Raw genomic sequence first — 20648 nt, 5'->3', positions numbered from 1 at the left:
GGCTGGTGGAAATACCTTCATTGACATTGCGTGATCACCTCTGACCACCTAAAAAGTCATAAACACATCAGGTAAGTCTATTGACTTAGTCAAATGTTCAAGTTCAACAAACCATATACCTGAAACATCATCTGGCAGGGTGCGGGACTCAGTGGTGGCCACATCCCCCCCAAAGATATAGACACAGGGATAAGTCAGACCGACCACTACTTTGCGGCATGGAGGTGCTCCCCTGGCACCACTTCTCCTGCGGGACTCAGAGGTGGTGGTCTGGGCCCTTGGCTTTACCCACACTGGAGGCGCAAAAGTACTTCTCACCTTCTGGCGGTGATTGGGCACGGAGTTGGGGGTCCCATAACTCCGTGGTGAAAATATAGCCTGGAGGTTGGGATTACCGGGCCCTTGGAGCTCCGACACATGCCCACTTCCAAGAAAAATGTACCTATTCCTCCTTGCGACCCTGTCTCACCCTGAGGGAGCTAGGACAGCCAGCAACAGAGCGCCATGTGCGCCAATTGCCATGATGGGGGTCAAAGGTCAAATCCTTCTTTGGCTGGTATCTCGGGCCCTGTTGGACTCATTTTGCTCCTGGTGGTGAGCCCTTGCCATCTGGGCCACTTTCCTTAGTCCCCCTGGCTGCAAAGGTGGTGAACCTTTTAGGGAGCTGGTTTAATTGGCTTCCTGTGCCACCCTTCCTGCTCTTTCTCCTCTGCCACTTCTCGCCTCCTGGGCGCAGCAGTCTAATACTTTCCCCCAACTAGTCTTGGGGGATTTAGGGGGACCAGCTTCTCTGGTCCTGGAGAGAGCCCATTGGTCCTGGAGCAACTGCAGTCAGAATCCTTAGCCCAGATGGACATCAGAGGTCTAGGGTCCTGCCTCCTGTCCCAGTGTCCAGCAGAAAATCACAACCAAAATAGATTTCCAGCTTGGGCAGGACCTTTTAAATGAGGGTAGAAGGTTCCAAAAGTGAGGCACCTCTGACCTACCCTGGGGGTGCCAAATCAGCTCTCCTTCCCTGTCCCAATCCTCCTGCACATCAAGCTGGGACAATTCGAAATATTGTCACCCAGGAGTCACCACTCACATCTCCTCTGGAGGCCTCAGGTCTGCCAAGGCCTTTCCCATCAAATCTTTAAACGGCCCCCCCCTCCTATGTTGGCGCGAGAGGTCTGGGCTTCCCTCCTTTGTTTGGTGAGCTTGGTCTTACCCATCCCTAGGACAATGTGACAGCTGATTGACTGATACAGATCCTTCATTCCCCAACCCTTTTATCCTTAGGAGCTGAGTGAACCACTGTCAAATGCTCCCTTTGTGTGGGGGAGGCATTGTTCCTGCTGCTGGCATGAAATGCAATTAACATGGCACTGCAAGGTGAAAAAAGGCCCGGGGCTCTGATCCTGACCTGAGCCAGAGAGATATGTCAATCCTGGATGACCCATAAGCTGTACAGATATATTTTTGGAACTCTAATACTTGAGTTTGGCATACAGATTCCACCCCAGTTTGATATGTCACTTATCTCTGTTGGCCAAACAGAAGAGAATCTGCACTCTAAGGCAGCCCTCCCAACAGGTGTATAATGGAGTGTCACTGAAGACAAGACAATAAACCACAATGACTTTCCCTATGAGTGTACACCAACATAATGAGTCCTACCCCAGGTCGATATACAATCCTACAGAGTCCCCTCTGTGCCAGCCTACCTGTGAGCAGTTACCAGGATGCGCATGGCAAGAGTCTCCCACGCACAGTCCTCACACATGAAACCAGCCAAGTGACCCTTACCCTTGTTGCATCACAACAAACTTATCATAAAGGTAGACACTGACGGTAAACATGTGCAGTCCATTTACAGTGAGCATGACGTGGGGTGAGCCACCTGTTTTAAGGCTCACTTACAGTAAAAGGTTAAAAAAAAAACAGGCGGTCAAAAAGAGAAAAATCCAGGCAGGTTTGATAATAAGTAACAAAACATTAACTTCCTGAACTAGGCATGTCTGAAAATAATATTTAATGTAAAAAGAGATGAACATTGGAAGTGGATTTTCCATTTAAAAACACTCTCGAAAGGGGACTAAAATGTTAACTCAAAGGCTTGCTAATATTTCTCACTCTCCACACCGTAGCAATAATTGACGCCTTGTTATTAAATAAGTAATATTTTGCACCCTAATGAAAATGCTTCTTTTCGTCAAAAGAAAGGGTTTACTGCTATGTATCGAAGCAGGATGCATGCCCTTCTTACGGTGTTAAGTTATCAGGTTGATTCATGATTAGGCTCCCAGTTCTGCAGAATATATTTACTTAAAATCTCATTTATCAGTTTCAGAACACTAGATTACAAAGTCCGATAAAGAAGTGACCAGATACCTTAAGATGTCTGCATAATATTAGTGAGTGGATTCAGAGCAGGACATACAACTCTTGAAAGGAGAAATCCCATAACAATAAAAGGGGCCATCTAAAACTCTGGCACTTGCAGCATATAATCCTCACCTAATAGCAGCAGTAACAAGGGGATAATGTGAGAGTACACATAAGAATGGTGTAAAATAAACTAAATTGCTACATCATGTGAGGTAAGTAGTAGAACGTGCAGTTTGGATCTAAAAGGACACACGCCTGAGGACCAACTCAACAAAGTCTCTCTACAGTGGCTGGAAATCCTTCCTTCTGAAGGCCATCACTGGATAGTCATCTGAATACAAAATTACCCATTGGCCCAAATAATAGATGGCATTCATCTTTACTGCCCAACACAGGACGGTTGTCTTTTGTCTTGAACTGTTTCAAGGACTCATCCTTGGTTACTTTCATCAAAATATGTGCTATTCATGGGCAGCCACACAGCTTTTTCTAATCTGAGTGGTTATATCCCTTCCAGTTCTGTTATTACTTCATTCAGAAAGTGTTCTGTTGAGCCTTTCAGGCTCTCTTCTGAAACATTCGCTGGCCAACCAATTACTTTCAAGGTGGCTGTCAATCCCTAAACTCTCCAGTCTAACCTTAAGGAGGGAGGTACAGTAATGTTAATATACAAGCTGAAAACATGTTGCTTTCTCGGTTACTTTCCATGGAAAAGCTACACGTAGCATTTAAAGCTGCTAATAAAAGCTGAAGTAAAATCACACCACTAAGTTAAGAAAGGGGACTCATGAGGTCTCCGGCATACACTGTTTGTGTTCTGCTGCAGCAGGGCTCAGTGAACAAAGCATCACAGAACTCGTGCTGTGCTGCGAATCAGGGTTTATATGCAAAAATATCAAAAGCAGAATAAATTAATCAGAACACAGGTGAAGGATTACCTGTTAAACATTTGTATAAAGGGAGAATATTTGGTCAAGGACGAGGTTAATAAATCATTAAACAACTGAACAGTAAGGGATTAATTATTTTTTGAGAATGCACTACTACTCTCGTTCCCAGCCTTGAACACAGCTTGTCTTATCTGTGAGCATTCTACTCTCAATCTTGAGCAGAAGAACAATGTGTATAAACCGTTGACTCATTTCCTGTACACCAAAGAGATGATTTTCATTCCTTTTTCCAATCAACCTTGGGGAGCCTTTAGGCCCTCTGTGTCTAATATAATGCTAATATGCAGATACATATTAGCTCCCTCCTTAAATGCCCTTTAGGCATTTATGGCTATGTCTGCATTAACCTCATGACCTCCAGCACAGGGTCGGAAGAATCATCAGGAATAGAAGTATTAAAACAGAAAAGGGCTATAACAGTGAGCTTATGATAGATAGATATATATAAATATATATTTAAAGTTACTTACCCAGTAGACATCTGTTCGTGCCATGCAGTGCTGTAGATTCACATGCTTTGCATAAGTCCATCTAGTGTTGGGCTCGGAGTGTTACAAGTTGTTTTTCTTCAAAGAAGGTTTTCGAGTCATGAGATTGAGTGACTCCTCCTTTTGGTGATAGTGCGCATTGGCATCAAGTCCTTTATTTGATTTTTTTCCTGTTGCAGGAGGGTGAAATAAAGGGTGCACAAGGGTATATGTACATATATAGTAAAGAAAAGCGATGGCCATGCAATGTATATACATATTTACAATATATAAAACTACAATGGCCACAGACTTCCGGGGAGGAGGGAGGGCGCATGTGAATCTTCAGCACTACATGCCACGAACAGATGTCTACTGGGTAAGCAACATTTTCCATTCAATGGCATGTGTAGCTGTAGACACACATGCTTTGCATAGATGATAAAGCAGTCCACTCCCGAAAATAAGCGGTGGCTAGCCTGTAGGAGTTGTAGTAGTTTGAAATAGTGTTCTAAAGCACTGCCTGTCCAAAATTTGCTTGTTGGCGAGATAATACTTTCACACAGTAGTGTTTAGTAAATGTGTGTGGTGTAGACCAGGTGGCTGCTTTACATATGCCTTCCATTGGTCTATTCCCTAAGAATGCCATTGAAGCCCCTTTTCTCCTAGTGGAATGGGCTTTAGGAGTTACTGGTAACTGGTAACTGCCTATTGGCTTTAATATAGCAGGTCTGTATACATTTGACTATCCATCATGCTAATCTTTTTTTTTTTTTTTTTTTTTAAATGGGATTACCTTTGTGAGGTTATTGAAATGCCACAAAAGTTGCTTGGATTTTCTGAAATCTTTTATTCTGTCTATATAGTACATGAGAGCTCTTAACATCAAGGGCGTGAAGAGTTCTTTCAGCAATTAAATATGGTTGTGGAAAGAAGACTGGTGATTCTACTGACTGATTGATATGAAAGGGTGAAACCACCTTTGGTAGGAATTTTGGGTTTGTTCTAACAACTATTTTGTTTTTGTGACTTTAAAAGAAAGGTTCCTCAAAAGTGAACGCTTGAATTTCTCTATTTAAAGAAGTGATTGCTACTAAATAGCAACCTTCCATGATAAAAACTGAAGAGGGCAAGAATGCACGGGTTCAAAAGGTGGCCCCATATGTCTGGTGAGTACAATATTAAGATTCCACACAGGGGCTGGTGGAGCTCTAGCTGGAATAACCATTTTAAGACCCTCCACAAAAGCTTTTATAAAAGGAATCCTAAACAGGGAAGTATGTTGACTGCTTTGGAGGTAAGCAGCTATTGCTGTTAAATGGATTCTAACAGAGGAATATGCTAGGTTTGATTTTTGTAAGTGTAGCGAATAGCAAACAATATACTGTACTTATGTTTTAAATGGGTTAATGTTTTTAGGTTGACAATAGTAGACAAACCGCTTTCATTTAACTGCATAACATTGTCTATTTGTGGGTTTGTGTGCTTCCTTTAGAATATCCATACACTCTGATGGAAGCTGTAAGTAGCCAAACTCTATGACTTCAGGAGCCAAATTGCCAAGCTGAGTATGCTGGGTTTTGGTGTCTGATTTGACCTCTCCTTTGAGTCAACAGGTCTGGGTCAGTTTGGTAGTTTGGGATGTGGTACTACAGACAGGTCCAGTAGTATTGTGTACCAATGTTGACATGCCCATGTGGAAGCTATGAGTATCATGGTGAGTGAGATTTGTTTCATGTTTTTGATTAGAAATTGAATTAGGAGAGGTGGAAAAGTGTAAGAAAATATCCCTGACCAATTAATCCACAGAGCATTACCCTTGCATTGAGGGTGTGGGTACCTGGATGCAAAGATTTGTCATTTTGCATTTTTATTTTGTGGCGAAAAGGTCCATTCCTGGTGTTCCCCAAATTTGGAAGCATTGTTGAATCACCTGTGGGTGAATCTCCCATTCGTGTACTTGTTGTTGCGCTCTGCTTAAGAGGTCCGCTAGTTGATTGTGTATCCCTGGGATATACTGTGCCACTAATTGAATGCGATTGTGAATTGGCCATTTCCAAATTGTCTGTACTAGGAGGGACAATTGTGATGAATGTGGCCTCCCCTGTTTTTGCAGATAGTACATTGTGGTCATATTGTCAGTCCTTATTAATACTATCTTGTGTGTGATTTGTGTCTGAAAAGCTTTGAGTGCTTGGAATAGTGCTAGTAATTCCAAGTGGTTTACGTGATAAGTTTGTTGGATTGAGTCCCATTCCCCCTGTATAGTCAGGTTGTTGAGATGAGCTCCCAACCTATAATTGATGCATCTTTTGTGATTATGGTCTGAGGCACCAGGTCGGTAAAAGGCCACCCTTTTGATAGGTAGATGGAATTCCACCATTTCAGAGAGTGGTAAGTTTGGTGGTCTAACAACACTAGTTGCTGAATTTCACGGTGTGCCTAAGACCATTGTGGAGAGAGACATTACAGTAGTGGTCTCTTGGAGTCTGGCATTGGGTACTATTCCTATGCATGAAGCCAGCATCCCGAATATTTATAATAATAATTATCACCAACTTTACTGTATAAGTGTGGTTGTATTGTAGATGCGCTATGAGATCGTGAAATGCTTGAATCCTGACTGGGTTTTGGTATGCTAATGCTGATTGAGTGTTTAGAATTGATCCGAAATACGGTTGTATCTGTGATGGTTGCAGGTGAGATTTTTGGTAACTGATGGTGAATCCTAGATTGTGTAGGATGTTTGTGGTGTATTGAGTTCGATGTTGACAAATTTTAAGTGAACTGGCTTTTATAAGCCAGTCGTTGAGATATAGGAAGACATGTATGTGTTGACTCTTGAGGAATGCTGCAACCACCGCTAAGCATTTGGTGAACACCCTTGGTGCTGTTGTTACCCCAAATGGTAGCACTTTGAACTGGTAGTGCTTTCCTGCTACAACAAATCTTAGATACGTTCGATGTGCTGGATGTTTGGGAATGTGGAAATAAGCATCTTTGAGGTCTAATGCTGTCATGTAATCCTGTTTTTGTAATAGTAGAGTGGCCACATGGAAGTGTTCTGACAGTATGTATAGATTTAGGGGTCTGAGATCTAAGATTGGTCTCAGAGTACCATCTTTCTTTTGTATGAGGAAGTATAGTGAATAAACTCCGGTTCCTTGTTGGGATATAGGTACTGTTTCCATTGCTCCTTTGAGCAGTAGTGATTGTACCTTGTGTAATAGAGTGAGATGTTCCTGAGTAAGTTTGTGTGAACGAGGAGAAATGTTTGGAGGAGGCGAAATGAGTTCTAGACAGTAACCATGTTGGATAATTGACCGAACCCACTGATCTGTAGTGATGTGGTGTCATTGCGGGTAGATTTTTACTAGTCCTCCTCCCACAGGAGATGTGTGCTGTGTGGGAATGGTGAGAAAGTCACTGTTTATTTGATTGAGAGGGACCTCTGGAAGTGGGTGGTTTACCTCTTCCTCCATTGTTGGATCCGCTACAAGGAGCCTCTAAACTACCCTTTTGTGTAGAATTGTGAGGATTGATTTTGTTGGGAAGTTGCTGTTTCTGAGGCTAATGGTTTGAAACCCACTCTAAACTGTGGTCTACGAAAGGTACCTCTACTGCGTGTCATATATAAGGCACCCTATTTTCATGTTCTGGAGGAAGGTTCTGCAAGAGTTCTTCCATCTCATCCCAGTGGGCCCTATCAGACCTAGCCAAAAGAGCCTGTGAGTTGGCTATCCTCCAATGATTTTCAGCTTATGAAGCTACTCTTTTACCTGCTGCATCTATTTTCTTACTTTCCTTTTCTGAAGGAAGAGCATCTCCTGTGGACTGACTGTTAACCCTTTTATTTGCTGCACTAACTACAATTGAGCCAGGTGGTACTTGAGTTTTTATAAAACACTGGGTCGGAGGGTGCAGCTTTATATTTTGTGTCTACTCTAGGAGTGATCATTCTGGCCTTTATGGGTTCCTGGAAAATATAAGAAGCATGTTTGAGCATTCCGGGAATTATTGGAAGACGTTGATATTGTTTATGTGTAGGCGCTAGTGTGTCGAAAAGGAAATCTTGTTCTATCTGACCTGTATTCATCTGCACATTATGATACGCAGCAGCTCTGGCTACTACTCGATTGTATGCAGTATTGTCTTCTGGTGGTGAAGGTCTAGCAGGATATAAATCTGGAACATTTGCCAAAATGGGATCAGGTTCATATGTATTGCATGGATCCTTGTCCTGTTGGTCATCGCCAAAGTCATCCCTGTGTGGTGATAGTGAGGATTTGTGTGGTGACAACTGTGCTTCATATGTGGGTAATGGTGTGGAAGGAAGAGCAGGAGAATGTGGTGGTAAAGGCTGTTTATGTTTTGTGGCCTCTTCCTGCTGTTTGTCTTTGGAGACCTTTTTTGATGGAGGTACATCATTTACAGTGTCTTTAAAAGTCAATGTCCTCTTTAAGGACATTGGAGGGAAAGCAATTATTCTTTCTGTGTCCTTTTGAATATGTAGTTTTCGCTGTTTAGCGTCCATCACCTCTAAAATAGGTTGCATGTCCAAGGATTCATGGGTAGAAGTAGTTTGCTTGCTAACCGTGTCTTTCGACTCCAAAGGTTTGTGTGGAGTGTTTTGCTTGAACCGAAAACATGGGTTCCGAAGGTGGTGTAGATTTTTCCGGCTCCGAAGATGTCCCTTCTGATTTTCAGTTTGCTTGCGAGACTGGTGTCAGAGTCTGTTTGGTCGATGCCAAATGTATTTTAGACTTTAATCTCTGTGCCGAACCTGAAGGTTGGTCATCCCGACTTACTTTTCGGATCCGGCAATGGCCTGAAGGCAGTAGAGGACCAACGACTGGTGCTGGAGTCTTTTTTTTATATTTTTGTGTAGTGCGATGGGGCAATTGTACCAACATACTACGCTGGAGATATGTAATGGCTATCATCATCTGAGTGCTGATCGAAGTCGGAGTCGTGTGTTCTTCACCGAAGATATCAGGTGTGTCTTCTGTGAACTTGGATGCCATTTTAAGACAACAAGCTCCAAGGTCCAAGCAAGACTTTTTAGCTCGAAATTATCTGCAGGCATCACATCTTCCTGATGATCTGGAAATAAACAGAGATTGCACATAAAATGTTGAATGGTATATGGGAATTTAGCGAGACACTGAGGACAGAGTCAAAACAGAGTTTTTTTCCATCAACCCGACACTGAAGTAGGCCCTAAAAGGGCACAGCCATTTTAAGAGCGAGAATTCGACCCCAATGGTCTAAATCGGATCAGTATAGATGGAAAACGCGATTGAAACAATACTGACAACCTTATAGAAAGGTAGAAAAAAGTTCTGAAATACCAAACAGAGATCCACCGGAGCGTACCAGTATGAAGCTATTTACAGAAATTGTGATGGGATGGGATGGGTTCTGCACATCTAATCTGCCCAGGCCTTTCGCTTTTTGATCACCTAGTTTTTGACACAACCAGACTCATCCATACTAAACACAGGTAAATGGCTTGTGTGTCTACTGCCAGTGTCCACCTTTTAAGAGATGGTTGCTGCAACGCAGCAAGGGTAAGGGGCACTTGGCTAGTTACATCAGGGCACATGAGTATGCACTTGTGTGAGGGCTGCTTGGAGAAATTCTTAACGTGCAGAGCCTGGTAACTGCGCACGGATAGCCTGGAGCAGAGGGGACTCTGCAGGATTGGATACTGACCTGGTGAAGGCATCAAGAAGTTGGCATACACTCAAAGGGAAAGTCAGTGAGGTTTACTGTTTTGCCTGCAGTGACTCTCCATTGTACACCTATGGGGAAGACGGCCTTAGAGTGTCGTTTTGCTTCCCTTTGTCCTACAGAGACCACTGACATATCGGAATAGGGTGGCACCTGTATGCCAAACCTAAATTTGAGCGTTCCAAGGTGATATCTGCCCAACTTATGTCATCCAGGACCGTCATATTTCTATGGCTCAGCTCAGGATCAGGCCCCAGGTCTTTTGGTGCCCTGCTGTGCCAAGTTAATTACATTTCTCTCCAGCAGCAGGGACAAAGACCCCCCCCATACAAGGGAGCAAATACCATGTTTCACTCAGCTCCTGAGGAGGAAAGGGGTGGGGATAAAGGATCTGCATCAATCAGTCGGTTGTCACACTGTACAAGGGATGGATCAGCCAAGGCCTACTGAAAAAAGAGGGAGCCCAGACCTATGGAGTCAACAAAGGAGGTGACTTCCCTTTCAAGATTTGGTGGAATAGGCCCTGGCAGTGATGTCAGTGAGGGGTGGAGCGGAAGCCCCAATAGAAGATGTGACCAGCTGCTCCTGGTTCAAGCCATTTCGAACTGTCACAACATCTAGAATCTTCCACCCCACTTAAAAAGGTCTTGCACAAGAGGGTGAGTTCTCTCTTGGTTGTGGTTTTCCCTGGACACTGGGACTGGAGGAGGCAGCCATGGACAACTGGAAGGAGAACTCCTGAGATGCCCATCTGGACTAAGAACTCTGACTACAGTTGACCCCAGGACCATTGGGGCTCTCCAGAGGATCAGGAAGGCTGGTTCCCTTACACTCCTAAGGACTGGTTGTGGGAAGAACTAGACGTCTGTGCCAAGGAGGAGAGAAGCACCAGAGGAGAAGAAGCAGGAAAGCTGGCAAAGGGAGGCAGTGGAACCAGCTCCCTGAAAAGGTTACCAGCTTGGAGGGCAGAAGGCCAGAGGAAAGTGCTTGAGGAGGCTAAGGCTCACCAGCAGGAGCAATAGGAGCCCAAAAGCATGCACAACAGCTCAACAGGGCTTGAGATGTTAGTAGGAGAAGGATTTGACCTTCCAGAGCAATCATGTAACAAGTTGAGCTCTGCTGCCTGGGTTCCGAAACACCCCTCCACCCTTTCTGGGGTGGTCAGGGCACAGGGGCCACTGCAAGGAGGTATTCATTTTTTTAATCCTGGAAGGGGATATGCAGGGGCCTCTTCTCCGGAGCTAAGAGGATCGCAACTCCCGAGATGGATTTAATTTCCGGGAGCCCAGACTCCCACATCACAGGAAGGCAAACCCCTGTGAGTGGAGCCAGGGGCCAGAGACTCCCAACTCCAGGCCCCACAGGAGGAAAAGTGCCGGAAGAAAATGCCCCTACACCCCAAGTAGTGGTGGGGCCTCCCCCATTCTGCACCTGTGTCAGAGGGAGTGAGAAGCCACAACCAGAACCAGCGCTCTGCTCGCAAGAGGGGGCAGCGGAGAACAGCTGCCAGCTCCTGCAGGCAAAGAAGAAAGTCATGCCCACAAGGGGAGCCAGCTGGGACAGCTAAAGTTGGGCTCCAAAGGCTTCCACTAACACCCAAGGTTATGAGGGGAATCCAGAATGGGACCAAGCAGCCCCAGCATACATATATATAAAAAACAAAAAAACAACAAACAAAAAAAAGGAGTAAAAAGGTAGGCTGTATGGCACATAAAAGGCAAGCGGCTGGAGCAAGGGAGTGCCCCATAATGACCTGCAGGACTCTTCCTCAGCCCAAATTGTTTAGTGTGGGGTACAGTAGTCGTGCAGCAGCGTCACCAGAGGAATTTAATAAACTACTGCCAGCAAAATTGGATTGTCTAGTATGGGATCTATAGCTGGGTGTGCAACACCCTCAGAGGACTATGTTTATGGATACAGGTTTTGTGGCCTAAAGATCATTAAAAAAAAGACAGACACATGGTACATGTGAAATGCTTTATTTAAAGATTGTTGTCACCATGACTTTAAATGCTTTATTGATAAGTGGTAGTAGTAGTAGAACTTTATTGCTCGATTAATAAAAACCATTGGGATATAAAACAAACGTGCTACAAATAATAAAATTAACACGACAATAAAACAAGTTTAAAAAAAAAATCTAAACAGCTAAATAAACATTTCTAACCAAAATAAACGTTTACGTTGAATCCTTAAGAACTAACCTGCAGCTATTTTCCCAAGGTGGTCTTCATAGCAGTCTGGCACTGCTTTCTATCAAAGTATTATGCATCTAGAGTTCAAGCAAAGCTTTATTCAAAGATGTCAACAATGATTTAGTTAAAGGTTTGTTTATTCGGACAGTGATTCATCTTGCTAAGGGGTTGCAATGTTTTACTTATGAAGATGCAAGCAACTTACTGGCATGCCTGAATACTCATTAAGTGCAGAAAAGGATGCCATGCTCTACCCTGACAAAATTACAGGTCTAGTTCCATAAGCTACTTTTGTATACCTTCTTAGTGAGTAGTCGACCTACGAGTTCTGTCATACCTATGCAAACGTATGCATGCTAATTCCACCCTTGACACAGGCGAAGGTATAAGAGAAAAGGGATACAATAAAAAACGCAGTGCATATAAACAAACATTATCAGACATTTTCATACAGTGGAACGAAATACGCAATAGATTCCATCAACAATTATCAATGTGATGATGGATAGTCTTATTCCATAGGATATTAAAAGCTACATAATCATTGGATATATAAAAAATTCAAATAGTAAAAATGGTAGCTAATAATGTTCCAATATCCCAGCATTATCTCATAGTAATAATCCTTTCAGCCCAATACCATATTGACCAACAGAGGCTGTCAATACCGTTGGGTGGGTCTAAGGAGGGATTCTCAGGCACAGATTTAAAAAGATCTCTCCATATGTGCTGCTTATGGCAAATCTGGCACATGTTCTGGCTGCAGCGTCTCCGTCAGTGACTGTGCCCTCTTGGTATGGCTGGTGTGCAGCCAGTGCTTGTGGCCAGCACACTAAACTGCAGTATTTGTAAACAGATATATTTGCAATGGACCTCTCAACTGGAGTTTTAGACAGTTGCTTCTTTGAAAGTTCTTGACGTAAGTCCAGCCCCCAGGCTGGAGACAGTGTCCAGGTTCAGTCAAAGTTTTCAGCAGAGCAACCTTTACCTGGGTGTATAAGAAGTCGAACTGTTTAGTCAATAGTCTCTCAACAGTTCATGTGCCAGGGTGCCAAAGTGGCCTTGCTTTGTGCCCCACCCCCTCCAATGAGGACATCATCTTCCAGTCACTATTGTGTGAGAGCCAAGTGTGTTGTCACATTGGCGGTGCTACAAATACCAAAGGGGGCCGGGCCAGGGGCAGAGCATCACCCCATGTCAGATTTGTTTCTGAGCACATCTTTGCTATTTTAGCCTTTAGGGTGTCATTCCTCTTCTCCATGGCACCCGCCACTTCAGAATGATGGACATAGAGGAGCCTTTGAGTCATGCCCAATGCTCTGACTATCCAGGTGACAACAGAGCTCATAAAATAGATCCCTTAGTTTGAGGATTTCACCCTCTGGACTCCGAACCGCAGAATCAGTTCCCTCAATAACATTTTGCCCCAGTCTATGTATAGTTCCCATTGTGATGGTAAGCTTCCACCTACCCAGAGAACATACATAAATACTACCACCAGTGCATACTTGTACTTGTTTGTTGGAGGCATTTTTATGTAATCCATCTGCAAATGTTCAAAACATTGCCTCATTTGGAATAATATGTTCTTGTTCAGTTGCAGTTATTTTCATAATATTAAAAAGAAACACACACACTACACAAGTCGTCGTGTATTTCATAAAGTATTTGTTGTGCCAGAACTATGAAATGTATGTTATCATAGCATCACAGCCCAGATGCGCTGGGCTACTACTTCTGCTAAGAATCACCTCTCTTGTTGCACAAACTAACTGCACTATAAGATAATGTTTATGACTCTCAAGAAGATGCCACCCTGCAAACACTTAATTACAGCATTCAATTTCTTTAGATGGTCTCCATCCAGCAAGTTTAAAGCACACTGATCAGCCACAACAAGGAATGTTTGTGCAGTGTAGGACCATCGGTGAAAGTTACAGGTTTGCTTACAGGATTCGTAATTAATACATTTGAGAACTACACTGAGGTAGCTATTTTCCCTGAGAGAGGAAGGTGGGGTAGATACTCGGTTGATACTGAGGAATTGGAAGAGCTTGTCAAATTAGGGATTTTACCTCCTGTCCCGGCACCGTCCTTTGGCATATGGTCCCATTGGATTTACATCCATTACCAATGCCACCAAATCCATATCCTCTTTGGGGCCCGCCTAATATTCTTCATAACTTACACTAACTGTCACCGTAGCTCTCGTCTCATTATCAAGTATATCAGATGTATTTTGTTGGGCTGAAGGCAACTAGGCATTCTGTTGTCCAACATGTGTGGGAGCCTTACTGGGGAGGGGACACTTTTTTCCAATGGCTGGTGGTGCACAGTTGAAACAATTTTGGTGAGGCACAATCCTCCCCTACTGCACCTTCCCCTGTTCCTACCCCCCCCCCCCCCCCCCCCAAACCTACCTCTTCCCACTATATTAGCTAGTTTGTAACTGTTGCAACTGCTGGATCATCAACCTAGTCTTTGTATCTTTTCTATCCTGATCTTTTTACACCCTTTTCTTCTGTTGATAGCATAATATTTTGACAGAGTCAATACCATATTCAAGTGCTTTACTGACCAAAAAGTAGCCACAGTTTGTATGTGTTTTTTATTGCAGGTGATAAACCTGAGGCAAAGGTTTTTACCAATGCTGGAGCGTAACTAGATCATCCACATTCATTCTACTGTTAGCCTTAAACACTTTAACTAACCTCTACTTACACTGATGGAAAGATTCATCTATATTTTGAGCTGTCTTACAAAAAAACAGCCTGGACAAAAATAACTAAGTGCTATAGTATCTAATTGTGTAAAACTTTCTCTGCTAAGCCATTTGTTTCCACAGTTGATCTGCCCCCACCAACCTCCAAGCCCCCCTACTTTCAGGTTCCTCCATGGACCATACCCCAGTAAACTTTATTTCAGTGGAAAGGAAACACAGTGTCCAAATCTTTCCATAATAAATCAACCAGCTTCAATACTTGTTCTATTCTAGCACACCAAATATAAGATTCTTCCCTTAAATAATACAAATGTTTTGTAAACATATTGCTTTGACCATGGGGAATGTATATTCTGTGCCTGGTCAGGAACTTTACACATAGGACATGTCTTGTTCTTACTGGATGAGGGTGGGCCATATTCCAGTTGTACAAGATCACAACTAATTCCAGAATAATTTAATATAGTATTATGATTAAATAGATTTAGTGCTTTTTCTGCCACGTTTCTCTCTAGCCTATACAGCAAGGCTGCTGCTTCTGCATTCCTAAAATAATCTGGCAGTGCAGTTTACATCATCTCCTTCTGATAAAAATCCCATACTTCCTTATAGTATGCCAGTAGCATTGCTTTCACGACAAAGCCATTTAGATCCAGTTCTGCTTAGCTGTGCAGGAGTTCCCCAATAAGCTGGACACCGTAATGCCCCTTTTACCAACTTTTTCCAGTGCTCTTGGACTTGTGCAGTCGCCCTCTAAACCTTCTCTCCTTATCCATTATGTCTCCCTCATTACCCCTTCCTTTTATTTATCCCTTCTTTTAGTGTGTGTATTAACGTATGACAACAATCATATCTCTCAATTAAGTATTACATGAACACCCTGGCTTGTGTATTTGTCAGATTATTCCCTCTGGCCCTGAAGGATTTCAACTGTCATCCCTTGTCTGCATTTGAACGTGACAGTCGCTTTGTACATGCTATTCAATTGGCAGGCTTTCTGGTACCGTTCATACATTGTGAGGCCAGGCCATTTAGTTATTTTTCCCTCTCTTTTCTATTTCCCTTCTACATTCCCTTTTTATCAATATCAGTGGAATGGTACAACCCAGAATTTCCATTTCTTCTTCTGTCCCTTCAGGATCCAATCCATTCCTTATAGCCTTATTTTGATCATTATACTCATCACATTCCTGTGTCAGATCCTCTCCCTTCACACCTTTTCCTTCCATGTAAGTAGGAGGCTTCCTATCCACTACTGAATTTAAAACTTCATCTTCCTTTTCCTTTGGGCCATAGAACCACTGGAAGCCTCCCTTCCTCTTTTATAGCATCTTGCGGTCACCATTCCCTTCACTTGTCAAATGTTCCTTCATTTCTGCTGCCCGTTCATGATTTACACCATCTCTCACAGTCCCTTTGACTCTACTCTGATTTCAGATTGCACTCATTCAAGGCCCATTCGTTAGAAGCATTCCACATTAACACCCGTACTTTCTTTGCATGCAAAGCCAAACACTGACTCAAATAAGTCATTTCCTGCCAAATGGGCAATCCAAAGGAAACCAAAAATGTGCATTCCTCATAGTGTATTTATGCCATTGCTTCAAGAATAATCCTGTCAACACTGATACCTTAGTCATAATCTTGTATGAACCTTTGGGTGGCACTGGCATAGATGGTGCCTACTAACTAAGACCATTACCCATAAACGCTAAAGGAAAAGGACAGAGAACCATAATAAGTCACTGTTGGAATACCAAAGATGCACTTAAGGCCAAATAATGGGAAACCAATCACTGTGGGGAACCCAGTCCCAACCTGCTCAGTATACCGTTCCTAAAAACACAGCCTATACCCAATGATGGTCTATCTCAAAGAATTTTTGAAGAGTTCATTTGCTGGTCCCATTCAAATGTAGACTTGTCCACATATAGAACTAATTAATCCACTCCATCAAGTCTGTCCATTTAGTAGCTTATTCTCTAGAGCCACAAATTTAGCCCGAAAGCTGCTGTCTTTTTTATGTAGTGGTTTGAGCAAATGTCAAAGGACTCTTCGCATCCTTGGATAAGCCTCACTGTGAATGAAAATCTTCATTTTCTGGACTTTCTTTTCTTTGTACAAGCTAGAGGGCAAGGTAAAAAAGACCTGTAACAAGGGAACTTCTATGCTTTGTTCACCAGTGTTGCAGTCAATCCTGAGGAAGCACCCTTCTGCGGCTTTCCCATCACAGAACTTAGAAACATTTCTACATCCAAGTACAGCATGTCTAAGTTTTACTCTCCCATACTAGTTATATTCTAAAACACAAGTATAGATGTTAGAGGGCCCAAACTGTCCCGCTAATGCAGTTAACTGCTGGGGAGGGACTATTCCTGCCTTAAAAATGGGGATTAAAATAGAAAGAGGCTTTCCATCTCCACCTCACAACCAAGGTCTCTGCCTGGGGTGCTAAGATCTATCAAATGTGGTTTGGGCCAGGAGCAATACCACAAATTCAGCAGCCCATACTGACGTCAATATACACTGTGAGAACCAGCTTCCTACATCTGGAAAATAGCAATACCAAGGCAAAAGCAAGTTGTGGCCACCATTTTAGTTCCTCAACAAGACAGGGGAAGAGGGTTTTCACAGTTTGATTCACAGAGTCCCAAACACCACACCTTCATGGCCAAACGTATTAGTGGGCACAAGTACCGGACGTCAACCTTCTTTAATACCCAACATAGGACAGTTTCAAGTGATTTCCAGACTTGAAGTGTAACAAGGACTTATCCTCAATTCCTCTAACCAATATTTTTGGACTTCATGGGCAACGACACAGCCTTTTCTAATCTGATCCATACAGCCGTTTCATCTTTATTCAGGTCAGGTTTCCAAAACATTCAGTCACACTAGAGAAATACAGAATTGAAGGCAGGAACTGTGCAGACCAATGAGAACTTGTTCACTCCTTAGCTTTCTCCTGATCCCTTGGCTGGAAGCTTTATATTTTGACATTTCCAACTCTACTTATCCTTGTTTAATTTTTGTTCAGTTTAAACATATGTATCCATATGTATTTTGTGTTTTGTAAAAAAAAAAAAAAAAAACACCATGAAACAATAATAAGCTTCATTTCCACATTTATTAAACCAATGAAGGTGCGTTCACATTGACGGTTTTAGTGCTATGAGTAGTCATATAGAATGCACTGATCCACAAATACATATTATTAACATTAAAGTTCAAAAAATGTGTGCTTATTTGAGCTGTTTACGCTTCACAAAGAAACTATGTCCTTTTTTGAAACTCTATCTGTCGAATCTTCACCTCTACTGGACCAGCAATCATGACTGACAGAATTTAGGATCCCTGCTAGAAAGACCAATTTTCATTTTTTGCTCTGTTTAGATTTCAACATGAAAATCATTTTATTCTATCTGTAAAAATGGGTTAAAATGGAAAGCTGGACACCTTATTTATAGTATATTGTTTTTGCCTAGTCTCACTTGTAACATAACAGTTCTGGTGTGAGGTCAACACCTCTAAACCCCGGTTTCAGAGAAAAATAGGAGACCCTAGAATAAAGATCACAACTGTGGAACTGCTTTGATGATGGCCAGTGGCGGCAGATGCAAGCATGCTCTTCCTGATCTCTGCCACAGATCCCAAGTTTGGCACCAACATGTGCTATATTGCCTTAGCCCTGGGACCTGTAGGGGTGCATTCTGGAAGGGACACTGCTGCTGCCCCAGGACTGCTGATGGAGCTGTGCAGTCATAGAACTAAGCCTCATGAATGAGGCAAAAGTCTCAATCTTAGGCAAGCATGCTATGAGAAGGCTGCTAGACTGCCTCTAATGCCTTACTGCAAACAGTGAATTTCTCCATGCATTGTGGGTTGAGACCAGCAGCTGAGGACAAGACCCCCTTTCTGCCTCTCAGTTTAGGGAATGGAAGCTCTGCGTCTCCCATGGACTACACACCCTGGCAGTTCACCTGGCCCTGACGCAGCTGGGGTGTTATGATCTGATAGGAGCCAACTGAACGTTGCGAAAAAGCACATGTAGTGTCGAGCAGTGTTGTGGGGGTAGGGGGCAGAGAGAAAGTAGAGTATGGCACAGCAGAATGAGCTCCTTACCCTACTTTCTTGTGTGCTAAGAGATATGATTGCTCTAGGCCTTGAAGCCAGAATCCTGATGATGGCAGCTCCTAACCAGGGTTCGGTAACTAACGTGTGCTAACTAAAGTAGATTATGAGTTTTTCCAATGTGCCTCAGAATCTGTATTTACCCATACTATAAAAACTGACTATTCAACACTACAACGGATTAAATAATTTGAGCTATACAGCGGGTGTAGTAAATACTGCACCTGATAAACAGAGCATGCACAGAACACCAGGTTTTCAGGCACTGAAAGTCCCTTGAGTGAGACATAATCCTTACAGAGCAAAATAACCATAGCAGCACACAGAGGGGCCTTACAGCACCCCAAAGCACACTTACACTCGTGTCTGGATGCAAGTGTACAGCCAGTTATTTTGTGTGGCTTATGAACATTAAAACAGGACAAACAAAATCTATTGCCATTCTTTGACATCAATCATCAACAACAGAATCTTCCATCATGGATCTTTCAAGATTAGGAAGTACAAATGTATGGACCCTAAGCTGAAGGTCTTGACTGAGGTGGTGGTAAGACACCATTACTGTTTCTTTGGCAATATTATGCTAAAGAACCCACCGGAAATAGGAACATGCCTGTAGAAGGGAATACACCCCTTCTTCAACTGTCTTGTGATCTGCCATCGAGCAGCTGTTTAAATCCAACACCATTTTAGTTTTGGGCTATTGAGGCCCTGTCTGTTGGTGTTTACCACCTGCTGCCCCTATCTTCAGCTGTATCCTATAAAGTGCCTTGGCGCTGTAGCTATTGAAAGCCAATCCCCACTAGTATTGACCAGTGCATCCAATGGCACTTGTAACTTTGCTCGTTCTCATCGTACAAAACAGTAGCAAATACATGGAACACCAGACCACTCGAGCTGCAGATGTGTTCTCATGTGGCAACTGTACTGTTTCCAAGGAAAATCAGCTGATCACTCTTACAATGCAGGATAATAATTGTCTGAGCCAACATCAGCCCACTGAAGCAATTTGCAAAAAACAACGTTCAGATAGCAGCAATTTCAAGGGGAAGACTCTGCCCCATTTATCAATGGTACACAAGCAGATGGCTCCAGATGCCATTGGAACACTGTTACAACTGATGTTAGCCTACTGAGTTGAGATACAGGGAGGGTTTATGATATGGTATTCCGTGCTTAGATATCTGTGGCCTGGCCTCAACTTAAAATAAATGTTGCCAACTCAGGTCTAAAAGCTTGAATTATCTGATGAAACTAAAAGTATTGTACTAGACTCATGAAATGATAACACTGTCAATTTAAACCCAAATTAAACTCAGAATTCCCTACCGTTCATGTTTTAGTCTGCTGGACAGTGCACTGCTGGGGTATAAATTGCTCTCCACAATTTATCAAATTTGTAAGAAATAAATCATAAACTAATATGGTTACATGTGGGGCCATCCATAATATTTGTTCATATCTGCAACACAATTCTGAACTCAGATTTCCTTTTTGTTGGACCTGTGAAATGAGGTGACATCGGAGCCACTTATTCCCATATTTATTATGCAAATCGTTGCTACTTTACTAATGTACCCTTCCTCAAGACCCCCAAGGACCACACCGAAATGTTTCATAAAGGGTCTCACTTAAACAGTATTCACCAAACAGTAATAAATAAAAGGAGTGTTGTTTTCTTCAGACTTCCATCAGCTTCCCTCAGCGGTACTTCAGCACAGCAGAAGGAATGGATCGCAAGCTCATCACCGGAGATGTGGGAGGGGGGTCATGCAGACAGAGAACACTTGAAAAACGAGTCCAGCAGTATGCAGAAGGACCAGGGCATGGGGCAGGAGCTGAGGTGGTCCAAAGGGAGGTGTCACTGCTGACCAAGGCCATCAGGACAAGGACCAAAGGTACCTCAATCCCAAGAGTGAACGCTAGCTGTAAGAAGAAGATGGTGCAGACTGGGGCGATTAAGTTCAGCAAAGGAGCACTACTTTCAGCTTCTATATTGTTGTAGCAATATGTTGCTTTATTATTGCATTTTCACTCTAAGAAAGCTAAGGTGATGCACACAGAGTTGCCCAACTATTCCCAA

At 43.0% G+C, this 20648-nt stretch overlaps 1 protein-coding gene across 4 annotated transcripts in view; it reads right to left on the bottom strand.

Moving 5' to 3' along the window:
• LOC138250244 (cytoskeletal protein Sojo-like) overlaps positions 1-20648 on the bottom strand; it is a 196605-nt gene that overhangs the window by 102398 nt on the left and 73559 nt on the right. The window lies entirely within an intron of this gene.

Source organism: Pleurodeles waltl, chromosome 8 (assembly GCF_031143425.1).
Source record: "Pleurodeles waltl isolate 20211129_DDA chromosome 8, aPleWal1.hap1.20221129, whole genome shotgun sequence".
Lineage (NCBI taxonomy): Eukaryota > Metazoa > Chordata > Amphibia > Caudata > Salamandridae > Pleurodeles > Pleurodeles waltl.
This window is presented reverse-complemented; position numbering and strand designations above follow the sequence as displayed.